This window comes from Phocoena sinus, chromosome 3, assembly GCF_008692025.1.
Source record: "Phocoena sinus isolate mPhoSin1 chromosome 3, mPhoSin1.pri, whole genome shotgun sequence".
NCBI classification, from domain to species: domain Eukaryota; kingdom Metazoa; phylum Chordata; class Mammalia; order Artiodactyla; family Phocoenidae; genus Phocoena; species Phocoena sinus.
In genome coordinates this window covers 19,589,053-19,599,103 of record NC_045765.1, presented here as the reverse complement: position 1 = coordinate 19,599,103, position 10,051 = coordinate 19,589,053, and the positions used below count along the sequence as shown (strand labels likewise).

Genomic DNA, 10,051 nt, shown 5'->3' with positions numbered 1-10,051 from the left:
TCTGGAGAAAACAGAGATACTGGGTGGGACCTCTCTCAATTTCCTTCCCTTCCCACTTAAAACATAGCTGAGGCCCCTTGCCTTTCCCTACATGTCCTCTGCTCTGTGGTCCATCCATCCACCCATGACCCCATTCATACACCCTGCACCCCCTTGACCTCAGTGACTTCTCATTATTGTACCCTCAACTTTCCCCTCTCAACTGGCTTCTTCCCAAAAGCATTGTACTTATTAGAGGATGTATTCATTCAATCCACAAATATTTATCAAGCATCTACTCTGCACCAGGCCTTGTTCTGGGCATTGGGAACAGAGCAGTGAACAAGTCCTAACTTCTTGGTACTTCCATTCTAGACAGTGAGAAAGATGGAGGTGTGGACCAAAAAAAAAATCAGGCAATTAAGACTTTGTAAGTTGGGGGGAGGGATATATTGGGGGTTTGGGATTAACATGTACACACTGCTATATTTAAAATAAAATGCCTCTCCATAAAAAAAAAGAAAAGACTTTGTAGTACTGGCATAAAGATAGATCTATTGATCAATGGAATAGATTGAGAAATAAAAAAGAAACCCATGCTTCTATGGTCAATTGATTTTTCGACAAGGGTGCCAAGACCATTATTCAAGAGGAAAAGATGGTCTCTTAAAAAAATGGTGCTGGAACAAGTGGATATCCACATGCAAAAGAATGAAGTTTGATCCCTACCTCACACTATAGTAAAGTAACTCAAAATAGACCAAAGTCCTAAATATAAGGGCTAAAACTACAAAAGTTTAAGGAGAAAGCATAGGGATAAATTTTCATGACCTGGGTTAAGCAATGCTTTCTAAGATATTACCAAAAAGCACAGCAACAAAAGAAAAAAATAGATAAATTGGACTTCATCAAAATTAAAAGCCTTTGTATTTCAAAGGATACTATCAAGAAAGTGAAAACGGGGCTTCCCTGGTGGCGCAGTGGTTGGGGGTCCGCCTGCCGATGCAGGGGACACGGGTTCGTGCCCCGGTCCGGGGAGATTCCCACGTGCCGCGGAGCGGCTGGTCCCGTGAGCCATGGCCGCTGAGCCTGCGCGTCCGGAGCCTGTGCTCCGCAACAGGAGAGGCCACAGCGGTGAGAGGCCCGCGTACCGCAAAAAAAAAGAAAAGAAAAGAAAGTGAAAACACAACCTACAGAATGGGAAAAAATATTTGTAAATCTTATATCCAAAAAGGACTTGTATCCAGAATACGTAAAGCATCCTTATAACTCAACAACCAAAAAAGACATTACCCAATTTAAAAAATGTAAAAAAAAAAAAAAAAAAAAGTGCAAAGAGGGGACTTCCCTGGTGATCCAGTGGTTAAGAATCCGCCTTCCAGTGCGAGGGATGCGGGTTTGATCCCTAATCAGGGAACTAAGATCCCACATGCCGCAACTACTGAGCACACAGGCCACTAGAGAGAAGCCTGCGCACCGCAATGAGGAGCCTGCGCTCTGCAGTGGAGGATCCCACAAGCCGCAAAAAAGATCCCACATGCTGCAACCAAGACCCAACACAACCAAAATTTTTTTTAAAATGTGTTCTCTTTTTTTTTTTTTTTTTTTTTTTTGCGGTACGCGGGCCTCTCACTGCTGTGGCCTCTCCCGCCGCGGAGCACAGGCTCCGGACGCGCAGGCCCAGCGGGCCCATGGGCCCAGCCGCTCCGCGGCATGTGGGATCCCCCCGGACCAGGGCACGAACCCGTGTCCCCTGCATCGGCAGGCGGACTCTCAACCACTGCGCCACCAAGGAAGCCCTAAATGGGTTCTCTTTAAAAAATAATAATAAAAGATCAAAAAATGTGCAAAGAATCTGGATAGACATGTCTTTTTAAAAAATAATTTATATTTTTTGGCTGCGGTTGGGTCTTTGCTGCTGCACGCGGGCTTTCTCTAGTTGCAGCAAGCAGGGCCTACTCTTCCTTGCGGTGCACATGCTTCTCATTGTGGCAGCTTCTCTCGTTGTGGAGCTCTGGCTCTAGGTGCGCGGGCTTCAGTAGCTGTGATGCGTGGGCTCAGTAGTTGTGGCCCACCGGCTTGGTTGCTCAGCGGCATGTGGGATATTCCTGGACCGGGGCTCGATCCTGTGTCCCCTGCATTGGCAGGCAAGTTCTTAACCACTGCGCCACCAAGGAAGTCCCTGGATAGACATGTCTTAAAAGGAGATATACAAATGGCCAATAAACACAAGAAAATGTGCTCAACATCACTAGTTGTTAGGGAAATGCACACTGACTGCTAATGGGTACAAGGGTTCTCTTTAAATGATGAAAATGCTCTGGAATTAGATAGTGGTGATGGCTGCACAACTTTGTGAGTATATTAGAAACCACTGGGGAATTCTCTGGCAGTCCAGTGGTTAGGACTCTGTCCATGAAAAAATTTGTACACAAATGTTCATAGCAACATTGTTCATAGTAGCCCCAAAGTGAAATCATCACTGATAAACAAAACATCAACTGATAAATGAAATGTATATCCATAGAATACAGTATTATTCAGCGATAAAAAGGAATGCAGTACTGCTACATGCCACAACATGGATGAGTCTGGAAAACATCATGCTCAGTGAAGGAAACCAGACATAAAAGACCACATACTGTATGATTCCATGTATATGACATATCCAAAACAGGCAGACCTGTAGAGACAGAGAGTAGATGAGTGGTTGTTAGGGCCTGGGGGGAGGGAGGGAATGGGGAATGACTGACTGCTAATGGGTACAAGGTTTTTCTTTAAGTGATGCAAATGCTCTGGAATTAGATAGTGGTGATGGCTGCACAACTTTGTGAGTATATTAGAAACCACTGGGGAATTCCCTGGCGGTCCAATGGTTAGGACTCTGCCCTCTCACTGCTAAGGGGCTGGGATTTACTCCCTGGTCTGGGAACTAAGATCCCACAAATGCAAGGTGTGGCCAAAAAAAATTTTTTTTTTAGTTAATTTAAAAAAAAAAAAAGAAAGAAACCACTGGATTGTACATTTAATTTTATTTTTAAAATTTTATTTTTTGGCTGCACCACATGGCTTGTGGGATCTTAGTTCCCCGACCAGGGATTGAACCCCAGCCCCCTGCAGTGGAAGCTCAGAGTCCTAACCACTGAATCGCCAGGGAATTCCCAGATTGTACACTTTAGAAGGGTGAAGTTCATGGTATATGAATTATATCTCAATAAAAAGAAAATAAAGAAATAAGTAGGGAAAAATCAGATCATTTCAGAGAATGGTAATTGCTATAAGTTACCTCGACAGGAAGATGTAATAGAGTGACCTTGGGTCAATTAGCGGTCCTCAAGGTGAGGGAGAAGCCAGGTGAGCCTGTCTGAAGAGGGACTCTTGAACTGATAGATGGAAAGAGCCCTGGCAGAGCTGGGAGCGGAATCTTCCAGACATAGGAACACAGGCCCTGAGGTGGAATGGTTTACACAAGACCAAGTCCCTTCTGCCTTTAAAAAAAGCCCTCCCTCCTAGCCCCTCTCCAACAGTTGCTGCCTCCTGTTCTACACAGAAACATATTTTCCAGTCATGGTTTTTGCCTAAGGTCTTCACCTGGGGGATGTGAAGACTTTCCAGATTGTTCCAAGCATAGTTGGAGTTAAGGGTACAAATTCCCAGACCTTTAACTTCCATCTGAACTCCTTGATCTGCCTGAGAAAACACCTCTCTCTAGTTCTTTCAGATGGCTTCCCACTCATGAGAGAAAAGCCACATCTCACCCAGATGAATTTCCCTGAATGGGCACCTCTGGAGAGGAAGGTGCTGGAGAGCCCTCAGAGCTTCCCAAGGACTTACTTCACCCAGTAAACTCAGGGCAAGGCTTTGGCCTTGTCTGTCAGTCCTAGAATTAGAACCCAGCAGGGCTGTCATGGGGAGACATATTAACATGCTGGTTTTAATTGAGAAGTGGAGTCAAATCTTTTCCGATTGAAAGTCAGTCTGAGTGCTGCTTCAGCAACACATATACTAAAACTGGAACACCACAGAGAAGATTAGCCCGGCCTTTGTGCAAGGATGATATGCAAATTCATAAAGCATTCCATATTCTTATATTAAAAAAAAAGTCAGTCAGTTGGCTGAGGGATTTGATGATGGGGCCTGGTTTTGGCATTTCAGACACATGAGAGACGTTTTCTATAAATTGATAGAGTTGAATCTACAGCCCCAAGGTTTTGATTAAGATATACTTAAAGCACACATATAGTACACCAAAAATTATATTATTTAAATATATGACTTAAAATTAGATATCGACTTTCAAAGATGAGTGGGTATATACATATTCTCTTAAAATTATTTTCTTATAAATTTATTTACTTATTTATTTTTGGCTGCATTGGGTCTCTGTTGCTGTGTGCAGGCTTTCTCTAGTTGCAGCGAATGGGGGCTACTCTTCGTTGCGGTCTGTGGGCTTCTCGTTGCGGTGTCTTCTCTTGTTGTGGAGCATGGGCTCTAAGCATGCGGGCTTCAGTGGTTGTAGCACATGGGCTCAGTTGTTGTGGCGCACGGGCTTTGCTGCTCCGCGGCATGTGGGATCTTCCCCGACCAGGGCTCGAACCCGTGTCCCCTGCATTGGCAGGCAGATTCTCAACCACTGTGCCACCAGGGAAGCCCCTCTTGAAATTCTTTAAAGGGGTACTTGATCAAAAAATTTGGAAGACTGGGCAGTCCAGTGGTTAAGACTCCGCACTTCCGCTGCAGGGGACCCAGGTTTGATCCCTGGTTGGGGAACTAAGATCCTTCATGCTGCTCCACATGGCCAAAAAAGGAAAAAAATTGGAAGACCATCCACTTTACTAAACCCTTACCCCAGAGTCTCATCCCTGCCTTTATATTACCTGACCTCCTTTTAGTATTTATTGAATGACTACTGGGTATAAATTCTGAGCCACCCCATCACTTGCCAGAGCAGGACCTTTTATAAGCCACTGCTTCTTTCTCAGCCTCTGTTTTCATCTGTAAAATAGGATAATATCCTCTTTTTGCAGGGAGAAGATGGGTGGTTGGGTGTAAAATGGTAACCCTTAGGCAGGCAGAAGGTAGAGCCACTCTCCTGGCCACAGGCTACAGACCTCCCCCTTCCTCTGACTGCATCCCCCCAGAACCCAGCATTCTTCAACTTCCCCTTCTTCCCCTGGGAATCAGTATGTTCAGAAGTGCTCCTCTGGAGGCTAAGGGTACATCTGAAAAATCAAGTGCCCAGAGAAGGAGAGGTTTGGGGTTGGGGAGGGAAGACTGACCTGTTGGGCTGGGAAGCCTGGTGGCATCTGAAGGAGGTGTCTTGTGAGCAGCTGCTCTGTGTAGGCCCTGCCTACATTCACATATTTAATCTGCACAACCACCCCATTTGTGAGGCTCAGGGAGAGGATGGGACTTGCTGGTAAGTGGCCCCGGCTGCAATTTGAACCGACATCTATCTAACTCCAGATCCTATAGGCTCTCTTACACTTTCTGAAAGTGTTGTCTGGCACAGAGACTTGTGTGTTCCCCAAACATCCCTGAATCCTTTTAGGGATGGTTTTACACAATCATTTAGTCCACAATTTGAGCTATAATTCTTCTGTCTTTTGGAGACACAGACTTAGAGAAGAGGGGAGGGGATAGATGAAGCATTAGGAAATGTTTTCCCAGCACTTACCCTGATCCTCACAGTCCTGGGCTTGGTCACTGGAGGTCAGAGAAGCATATGCGCTCTGTCTTGTATAAGGGGCTCACCAACTGGCTGGGACCAGAAATGTAAAGCCAATAGTTACTGCAGGGGCTCATTCAGGGAAAAATGACTGCCTGTAAGGGTGGAATCAGGGGAGACTGCCAGGAGGAGGAATCTTCTAAACTGGGCCCTGAAGGATGAGTAGGAGTTTGCATGACAGGGGAAAAGGCAGAGTGACCAGCATGAGTGCAGGCTGGATGGGATGTGGCCTGTCCTGGCACAGTGAGTATACTGGGCAGCTGGGGAAGTGATGAGGGCAGGAGGGCAGGGATTAGTGGCCACTACACACAGGGCTTTCAAAAAACAATGTCTGAGAGACAGAACAGTTGAAGGTGAAAATTTGAGTCCCTGGGGTGGGGGCTAGGGCTGGGGCTAGAGGGTCAGATTAGCTGACATTTTGGGTAGGAAGGAAACTACTAGAGGGTTGCATGGCTTCAAATGTGGCCAAACCTTCCTCGATCTTAAGTTCCTGATCCAGTTCTGGGGAAACCACTCGGTGAGAGAGAAAGAAAACAATTCTTGGACCCATCACAGGGATGGTTGTGGTGTTCACCAGATTAGTTTGGGACTAATCACCAAAGGCCTCCAAACCTGGCTGTTTCATCAGAAAGCAGATGAAGAGCTTGCACTGGGAGTTGGGGTTGGGAGTTTGACTTTGAATAGGTCACGCTTCCTATCTGGAATATGGGGCTAACAAGAGTGCCCATCTCAGGATTAAATGAGAGAGTGTCTTACAGAGTAGCTGGCACAGAAGAGAAGTCACACTGTTACTATAACCTAACAGTCCTAGCATATCCTAAGGTAAGGCCCTTGTGTTTCTAGAGGAGGTATCAATCTCTTCTGGACACTGCTGGCAGAGTGAGCTCTCAACTGCACAAGTGAGATTCTTAACCTGCTTCTTAACCTTCCATGGCTCCCTGCTGCCTTCCAGATAAAGCCTGAATTCTTTAACTCGACCAAGAAAGCCCTCCACTGTCAGGCCCCTGTGGCTTTCCCCATCTTCATCTGAGGCCTCTTATTGCACTTATCACCTCTACTGCTCCCGCCATGCACTACCCTCTGGTCACACTGAACTGTGGTCAATTCCTCCAAAGCAAGGTATTTCTCTGGGCTCTTCTGCTGGAATCTCTAGCTCATCCCCTTCTTTCCAAACTATTCCTGTGAGTCCTTCTGGACTCCCTCTGGATGTCACTTCTGTGGAAGCCCTTCCCTGACTGTCCCTGAGGCCACCCCAGCTCCCCCAGCAGCTCTCTGGCTTCTCTCTCAGTACTCAGCTCTCTACCTTGTTACTTATTCTCTGCCTTTCCCACAAGGCTCTGAGGGGGAGCTCAATAATTATCTGCTGAATTAATGAATGAAAGGGGGGGCAGTTGTAAGAAAAAAGAAGTACACTGGTGGAATGTCTCGACGGGTATCTCTTTCAGCAGGTTAGGAGTAACAGTAATTTACAGATGAAGAAACTGAGGCTAAGGTAATCTCACTTTGCCTGCCACTCAAATTCCTGAGCACCTGTGGGCAAGACACTGTGCTGGGCCTTCTCACAGACAGTATCTGTAAGGTGTGCTGGCTAAGAGCAAGGGATTTGAGGCTGATCACACCAGATGACAGGACGCTGAGACCTTGCAGAAGGGCTTAATCTTTTGGACCTCATTTCTTCACAGGGCTGCTAAAGGGTTAAAGGAACTCATGCGTGTCAAGTGCCCAGCATGGTGTCCAGTACACAGCATAGACTCAGAGAGTATTATTGATGCTAATCTCTGTCTTAAGGATGGGAGGCGCAGGCCCAGAAAATTTCCCTGTGCTGAGACAGGGAGGGCCAGCCACAGCCAGCCCTATCCCTTCTTCCCCCACTTCAGAAGCCAGTGTCCTTGTGAGAATATTGGGTCCTGTGGGTTCCCTCAGCCCAGATCTGGCACACGTGAGGTGCTTGGCCAGTGCCTGCTGGATGGGGAGGCTCCAGTAGGGGCTGCTGTGAATGAGACCTCTGCAGCCATATTCCACTCTAAGAGGCAGGAAGGGACACCTGAGTCATTCCAGGAAAGTCCAAGAGATTTTCTCTGGGATTCCAGTCTTTTCCCCGAGACCATCAGTAAGCTGTTCATCCCCAGCTGCCTGTCCCCCTTTAGCCCCTACTCCTATTCCGTGGGGCCTGGGAGGTTGGAGAGCGGGGTTCCTATATGGCAGGGTTGTGTAGAGGTCAGCCCTGGGGGGAACCACTGTCCCGGCCCCTCTTCACACCTTAGCACCTTTATTTAACTGTTTCTTCCTAAGGCCTGGGGCTTCCTAAGGCAGGCATCTCATCCTTTGTTTACCCAGCACCCAGCAATACTGCCTGGAATGCAGGAAATGGTTACTGAATGAAGCGGTGAAACACATTTCAGCATTCATCAAGTGCTTAGTCTGTATAGGCCCCTAACACTTACTTTCACCTTGCAGGATCCTCACAGCCACCCTGTGCATTGGAAACCACACGTGAGGAAACTGAGGCCTGGGGCTGTTAATCGACTGGCTCAAGGCCCTACAGTGGCAGCTCACAGGCCCTCAGGATGGTCGTGGGAAAGTAAAGTGTTGAGAGTAACCTTAATGAATTGGGGCAACTGGCAGGGGGTAACTGTCAGTCAGAAATGATGGGCTCAAATTATTAGGTGTGAAGAAGGAACCAGTCAGAGCTCCCCCACTGAACTGCCTAGAAGGGATTAGCAGGAGTCACTCCTTAGTAGAACAAAGGGCAGGTCCCTGTAGGGCAGTACCCTGGGGTGTAGACCCAGCTCTTCTCTGGCTGGTCCTAGCACACAGAACACTGCCAACCTGATTTCGCACCTGGGAACAGTCAGGGTACCTCATCTCTTCAACAGAAGGAGGCCCTCTGCGGTCACAGTGCTCCCCTCATCACTCTGGTTCCAGGGGGCGCCTTCCTTCAAGACAGCCTGCTGCTCTCTTGGCAGGGACTGCATCCCAGCACTTAGGTGTGGTAAGGACCTGTTGTGTATCTCCTTGGCTGGCCTGTGGGCCTTGGAGGACAGGAGGCTAAGGGTATCCTGAGCTCCAAGCCAACTGGGGCCAGTTTTGGGGTGAAAGTTGGGGAAGGCCGAAGGATGAAATTTAGAGAGCTCCGCGCCAAAGCCAAAACCGCGCAGAGCAACGCCAAAAGTGGCCTTTCTCCCAGGTGGTCTCACGGTTAACAGATAGAAGGATGGCGGGTAAACACTCCACTGGGGCAATAATTATGCACATTTACTAAGCCCTGGGAGGAATGGTAGTCACGTGGCTCTCGAGGGCGGCGCCCTCAGCTTTGAGATGGAGTTAACTCTAATCACAGAAGGCTTTCTGGAGGAGGCGGAATTTTTATGGCGGTCGATTGTGGTTTTCTCTGAACGGCGAGGATGAGTTTAGCACTCTAGGGACCAGATAGGTCCCGAGGTGAGCTTTTTGTCGGGGAGCAAGCCTGGGGCGGGGGTCGGAGTTGGATCGGGTTAGGGGAAGGACCTGGGGGGGTCGGCGTCGCGGGGTCAGGTTGTTTGCGTTCCCCCGCTTGCCTTCACGTTGTCTTTTGTGATTGGACGCGCTGCAGCCGCGCTAGGCCGGTGCTACGGGGCCCCGGGCACTGGGTGCAGGCCTCGAGGTGCCTGGCGCCCGAGAGCAGAGCGCCCCAGGCCAGGGATTAGGCCAGCAGGCTTGGCGGGGCCCGCCCGGCGGTCCGCCCTCCCAGCGCTGTTCTGCCGGGGTCCCGATGCTCAGCCCGCGGGGGTGAGGCGCGCGCTCCCCGGGGAGCAGGGTTGCTGAGCAGGCGGCCTGCGCCGGGCGGAGGTGGCACGAGAGGGCCATCTGCCTGGGTGCAGAGAACTGCAGCGTCCGCGGTGCGAAGCGCGACCCCTCCGGGCCCCCAGCTCGCGTCCACTGCCCCGCGCGCACTCACCTACTGACGCCCGCCCGCGCCCCCGGCCCAAGTCCCAGTGCCAGGCCCAGACCCGGACTAGGCGCGGGAGGCGGTGCAGGGATTGATTAGTGGACCCCTCCCCCAGCACTCCCCTCGCCCCGCCCGAGGCTGCGAGGACCCCTGGGCCCGGGGGTGGTGAGGGAGCTTCGTCCCAGCTGTGCCCGGGCTGGGGACTCGATCTCACTGGGCGGGGGCCGCACCGCGGCAGGCCGAGGTGCGGGCGCGCTGTCAGACTGCTGCCCGGCTCGGGTGCGGGCGGGGGGGGGGCGGTGGGCTCAGCGCGGGGGTCGCCCGGCCTCATCCCCCCCTGCCGAGGCCACGGCTGGGCGGGCAGTGCCCGGGCCGGTAACCCGACCCGACCCAGCTCCCGGGAGCCGCTCACCCCG

The 10,051-nt window shown here is 50.1% G+C and overlaps 1 non-coding gene across 1 annotated transcript; it reads left to right on the top strand.

The window, feature by feature from the left end:
- The first annotated feature begins 3,961 nt into the window (after positions 1 to 3,961).
- On the top strand, positions 3,962 to 4,067 carry LOC116752382. Its single transcript, XR_004349465.1, has one exon. It is a non-coding gene; the product is annotated as a U6 spliceosomal RNA (small nuclear RNA).
- Positions 4,068 to 10,051: the final 5,984 nt, after the last annotated feature.